Source organism: Oryctolagus cuniculus, chromosome 21, assembly GCF_051225735.1.
Source record: "Oryctolagus cuniculus isolate XC-2025 breed Fujian yellow rabbit chromosome 21, ASM5122573v1, whole genome shotgun sequence".
Taxonomy (NCBI): Eukaryota; Metazoa; Chordata; class Mammalia; order Lagomorpha; family Leporidae; genus Oryctolagus; species Oryctolagus cuniculus.
Genome location: NC_142887.1, coordinates 4,376,403 through 4,382,873, shown reverse-complemented (window position 1 = coordinate 4,382,873; position 6,471 = coordinate 4,376,403). Strand labels below are relative to the sequence as shown.

The window sequence follows — 6,471 nt, the reverse complement described above, 5'->3', positions numbered from 1 at the left end:
AATGTTAAGTTTGTTGCAGCACAATATTTTATGCCATCACAATACTGATATATGAGATCATAGGTGTTTTATGACATCATTATTGATTATGGTATCACAATGGTGGCTTATGACATCTTAATTGATTAGGATGGCACAACAGTGGATTTGTAATTTCACAGTGGCTTTTATGACATGACAGTTGATTATGACATCACAGTGGTTGCTTTATGAAATCACAATGGTGGTTTATCAAATTCCGATTGATTATAATATCACAAGGGTTTTGATTTATGTCACAATTGATTATGTCATAACATTTGTAATTTTATAAAATTATAGATTTTACATATCACAATAGAGTTAAGCACAATAATTTTCATGACATCACAGTTGACTACAACATGATGGTAGTGGTTAGTGACATGAAAATTTATTATGACATCAGGATATTCATGGCATCACAATATTGGTTTGTGACATAATAATAGTTTTTTGGCCTCATAATTGATTCTGATATTGCATGGAGGTTCATAATATCATAATTTATTATGTTGTCACAATGGTCAGTTTATTGTAACCCAAATGGTTCAATGACTTGACAGTTGATTATGAGATCACATTGGTAGTTTTATAATGTCACAATGATATTTATGCCACCACTATAGTTGTTCATGACATCAAAATTCATTATTACAACACATTGGTAGGTTTATGACACCACAATTGTTTTTACAATTCCTTGATTATTATGACATCATCATAGTAGACTATAGTCAAGGTTTTTGTCATCACAATGGTGGGTTATGACATAGAATTGATTATGACTCTATAATGGCATGTTTATAATGCCAGTTTTTTATGATTTCACAATTGATCATGACATTACAATGATAATTTTATGATATTACAATTGTGGTTTATGGCATCTCAGTTGATTATGATATCACAAGAATTTTCAACCTCACAATTAATAAATAGTAATGATAGCTTTGTTTTATGTCATCTTAATATTGGTCTATGAAATCACAATGGTTTTTTTTTTTTTTTTGACAGGCAGAGTGGACAGTGAGAGAGAGAGACAGAGAGAAAGGTCTTCCTTTGCCGTTGGTTCACCCTCCAATGGCCGCCGCGGCCGGCGCGTTGCGGCCGGCGCACCGCGCTGATCCGATGGCAGGAGCCAGGAGCCAGGTGCTTTTCCTGGTCTCCCATGGGGTGCAGGGACCAAGCACCTGGGCCATCCTCCACTGCACTCCCGGGCCACAGCAGAGAGCTGGCCTGGAAGAGGGGCAACTGGGACAGAATCCGGCGCCCCAACAGGGACTAGAACCCGGTGTGCCGGCGCCGCTAGGCGGAGGATTAGCCTAGTGAGCCGCGGCGCCGGCCACAATGGGTTTTTTGATATCAGAGTGGAACATAATGTAATATTGGCTGATGCAGTGCCCATATGGGATGCCAACGCTTCAGGCCATGGCTTTAACCTGCTGCACCACAGCGCTGGCCCCATCACAATGGATTTTTATGACATCACAATAGACTTCAGATAACAATTATTTTTAAGATGATGTCACAGTTGATTTAAAAATCATAATGGTGGCTTATGAGATGAAAATTGATTATGACATAATTATAGTTGCTTTATGACAACAAAATAGTTTTATGGCATCACAATTAACTATGAAATCACAATGGTGGTTGATGACATAATATATTATGATGTAACAATTTTAATGAGTCTGCAATTGATTGTGACATCAAAATTTAAATATATTACATCACAAATGTGAATTATATCACAATATTATTTCATGTCATCACAATCATTGTTGTGACATCAAAATTTTGACATCAATGACATCACAATGGTTTTCATGTCATAAAGTTGATTTTTGAAATTGGAAAGATTTTTGTGATAACGTAATTGATTATACCATCCTGTTGGTAGTTTATGACATCATAATGATAGGTTTATGGTGTAACATTTGATTTATAATTTCACAATTGATTATGACAGAACAACTGTAGTTTTTGATAGCACGAGTATGATTTATCACATCGGAATTGACTGTGACATCACATAAATTTTTTTAGTATACCACAATTGATTGTGACATAGTAATGATAGCTTATGATGTCACCATGTTTTTGAATAGTCACAATTGATTTTGACCTCTCAATGTTTTCATGCCATCACAGTTCATAACGTCATAATGCAGCTTTATGACATCACACTGGAAGTCTATACCATCACAATAGGGTATGCCATCACAATTAAACTGTTGGTTTTTGTTCTCATAACAGATTTGTAACTTGTTAATTCATTATGACAGCACAATGGTTAATTTATGACATCATTATAGCACTTGATGGCAACAGAATATTTGGCATCATAATGGTTTCCTAATATCACAATTGATTATTACATCACAGTGCTGGTGAATAAACTCACAATTGGGCCAGCACTGCAGCTCACTAGGCTAATCCTCCGCCTTGTGGCACCGGCACACCGGGTTCTAGTCCCAGTCAGAGCACTGGATTCTGTCCCGGTTGCCCTTCTTCCAGGCCAGCTTTCTGCTGTGGCCAGGGAGTGCAGTAGAGGATGCAAGTCCTTGGGCCCTGCACCCCATGGGAGACCAGGATAAGTACCGGGCTCCTGCTATCAGATCAGCACGGTGTGCCAGCCACAGCAAGCTGGCCGCGGTGGCCATTGGAGGGTGAACCAACGGCAAAGGAAGACCTTTCTCTCTGTCTCTCTCTCACTGTCCACTCTGTCTGTCAAAAAATAAAAAATAAACTCACAATTGATTATGCCATACAATGTTGGTTTATGACTTAACTATCTTAGTACACGATACTATAATTGATTATGATGTCTAATGATAAATTTATTGCCTCACAGTGGTATTATGAATTCACAATTGATTATGGTGTCACAATAATAGATTTTTGATGTAACAATGGTGCTTTATGACATGCAGAGTATTATGACATCTCAAAGAAATTTATGACATCACAATTGATTATTACTTGACAATGTAAGTTTATAACAGCACAATGGCTTTTTATATAATAACAATATGATTTATGACATTACAACGTCTATATGACAACACAATTTACTATAACATCATAATTATAATTTATAATATAAAATGATTATGATGACTCAATAATGTACTTATGTTGCCGTAATGCTTTGGGTGACTTCATAGTGATTATGTATTCAGAATGGTTGATTTATATCACAATCATTGTTTATTAAATCCTAATTTATTACAATAGCAGAATGGTATTTGCATGACAACTGATTCAGAGTTAACAATGATAGCTCATGACATCACAATGTTTTATGATATCAGAATATATTTTAAAATCAGTGATTTTTGACATCATAATAATAATATCATGACAGTTTTATTACTACAGAATTATTGGTTAATGACATCACAATAGTACATTAACTGCACCACAATACTTGTATATGATGTCTCTATGGCTCTCATGGAATCACAACTGACTATAAATTCATACAGATGGTTTTATGACATGTCAACTGATTATGCCATAACAAGAGTGGGTTATGCATCACAATTGGTTGTAATATAATAATTGTGGGTTTATGATGCCATAGTGGGTTTGTGAATTTAAACTTTATTGTGGCTTCTTTAGGGCGGTCGCGCAGGCAGCGGCTGCAGGAAGCCGGGCTCAGGGCGTCATGTACTACAAGTTTAGTGGCTTCAGGCAAAAGTTGACGGGAGCATGGGCTTCGGACGCCTATTTCCCGCAGGGATTAAAGCCTGTGGTTTCCACAGAAGCACCACCTATCATATTTGCTACCCCAACTAAATTGACCTCCAATTCTCCCGCATATGATTATGCTGGGAAAAACAAAGTTCCAGAGTTGCAGAAGTTTTTCCAGAAATCTGATGGTGTGCCCATCCACCTGAAACGAGGCCTGCCTGACCAAATGCTTTACCGGACCACCATGGCGCTGACTGTGGGAGGGACCATCTACTGCCTGATCGCCCTCTACATGGCTTCACAGCCCAAAAACAAATGACTTAGACTGCAGAGGACTGGTTGGCTTTTTGGCATTAAACCCTTTGAGTTTTCACTTTTTGTAGTTTCTGTTATATCTTTTTTTTTTTTTTAATTTCAGAGGATGGTCTTCTTAACATTTTCCAGAAAAGAATGAAGAGAATATTTTGGTTTGTTCATGCATACATATGGCTTGCCAGATGACAGAGCTTATTTGACAGTTAAATCTATTGTTTAAAGAAATGATGCTGTGTTCTGTATTTGGGGTTCTGATTTCCCTGGAGGTTTTGGATGAAGGTTGCACACGGGCTGATTAACAGCAGCCTGTGCTGAGGTCTCCAGAGACTTGGAGTCAACATTTTTGAGCATGGGGTGCAGAAGCGTTTCTGGATTTGGATGTGACTAAGGAAGGAAGACAAGCCAAGGCCAGGCACATGTACTGAGGGGTTTGAGTTAGGCACCTTGGGGATTTTTCCCTCTTGCAGCAAAATGTAATAGAAATTGTGTGCAGCCTGCCTCTGTTCATTGGTCACTTTGTTTCAAAGGGTTATTTGGCTTTTTAGTGAATTTTTATGTGTCATTGTTGTGTATTTATTCCACCCTGGGAACAGAGAACACCTGTTTAGTATTGCCCTTTAGAGTGGTGTCTGTTTTGTTAATGCAGCTGTGCCACAAATTCTCTTTTGTCTTTTAAAAATGTTATGGCTTTAAATTATAATTTATTTTGACTGTGGAATAAATACATGAACGAAAAAAAAACTTTATTGTGACATCATAGCAGTAGGTTTGTGACATCACCATGTTGGTTAATGGTATTAAAATATCAGTTTATGGACTCAAAATGGATTTTATGACATAATTGTTAAATATGATATCACAATGGTGGTTTACTTCTTTTTTTTTTAAAGATTCCTTTATTTATTTGAAAGTCAGAGTTACACAGAGAGGAGAGGCAGAGAGAGAGTCTTCCATCCACTGGTTCACTCCCCAATTGGTCACAATGACCAGAGCTGTGCCAATCTGAAGCCAGGAACCAGGAGCTTCTTCTGGGCCTCCTATTGGGTACAAGGCCCAAGGACTTGGACCATCTTCTGCTTTCCCAGGCTATAGCAGAGAGCTGGATCATAAGTAGAGTAGCCAAGATTCAAACCAGTGCCCAGATGGATGCTGGCACTGCAGGCAATGGCTTTACCTTTACTGCAGGCTATGTTATAGTGCCAGCCCCAGTAGTTTATGAAATTAAAATGATTTCATAATTATAGATTTATAACACCACAAGACTTTTTATGTGTTTTCAACTGATCATGACATCATAATGGTAGGTTTTCAATATAAAAATAGTGATTTATCATATCTTTGTTGATTATGATGTCACAAGAATATTTACTTCAAAATTGATTATGACATGATGTTAATTATGACATCACAATTGCTTATGAAATAATTATTTCATAATTGATTATGACATGGAAGTGTTATACTAACACAATAGTTTTTACAAGCATCGTGATATTGATTTATGACATTGCAATGGATTGATATCACAATTAATCACATATTCATAATTTATATCACAATTGATTATGACATGTCACATGCCTTTATTTTATTTCTTCCTTGTACCTACTTCCAGCAGTGTCTGAGCATGGCTCATTTGGGTTCTCAATAGTAGATTTGGAGTCACTGTTTGCAAATCTGTTCTTAGAGATCACATTCACAGTTTGAAATCTGTCTTGGGTGGGAATATTTACAATAAAGAAATGGTCCACTGCCGTATCCCAGAATTCCCCTTCTCCTAAGGAACTGCCCTGGCCCTTTTTCTTATTTCATTCAAAGAGCAATATTTTTCTTCCCACAAAGAATATATAGTATTCTATCTCTGGTTCTTAGTCAAAAGCTTTTTTAAACTTCAATTTCTAAGCTAGGAGTAAGTGCTCATTTTTGCATATTTTCCAGGTTCAGAGCCTGTGCAGATTAAATATTCCTAATGAACTTTTCAACTCCTTTCTTCACCCTGCTGCTAGATGCTTTAGCATGATCTTTAGGGAAGAGCTTCAGTGGAAGAAAGTGAGTTCTCCAAGCCCAATGCCCATGAGATGGAGGAAACACTGGTTTTTTTGAAGTAGACTTGTTACCTTTCCCCTTCTCCCTTTCTTTCCCCACCTGTCCTCTCACATCACTTCCTCCCTTTTGTCAAGATCCTTGGTGCCTAACCAAAAAAAAAAAAAAAAAAAAAAAAAAAAAAAAAAAAAAAAAAAACCCTTCTCAGCTCCTTGCAGTGCAAATGGCAAAACAGATAAGCTGCACAGGACAGCTATGAACAGACAAGAGAGAAATTTCCAGAGACTTCAAAGAGTCCCCTACTCTTCTGCAAAATGTTTTCTACACTCTCCCTTCCAGTAGTGGTAAATTCTCTCCTAACCAGATAAACCCTGAGTCCCAAATGTGCCCAGC

General features: G+C 37.3%; 1 pseudogene across 1 annotated transcript; it reads left to right on the top strand.

The window, feature by feature from the left end:
- Positions 1–3,637: 3,637 nt before the first annotated feature.
- LOC149119804 (cytochrome c oxidase subunit 7A2-like, mitochondrial pseudogene) lies at positions 3,638–4,776 on the top strand (annotated as a pseudogene). The gene has a single exon (XR_016227438.1). The product of XR_016227438.1 is annotated as a cytochrome c oxidase subunit 7A2-like, mitochondrial pseudogene (transcript).
- Positions 4,777–6,471: the final 1,695 nt, after the last annotated feature.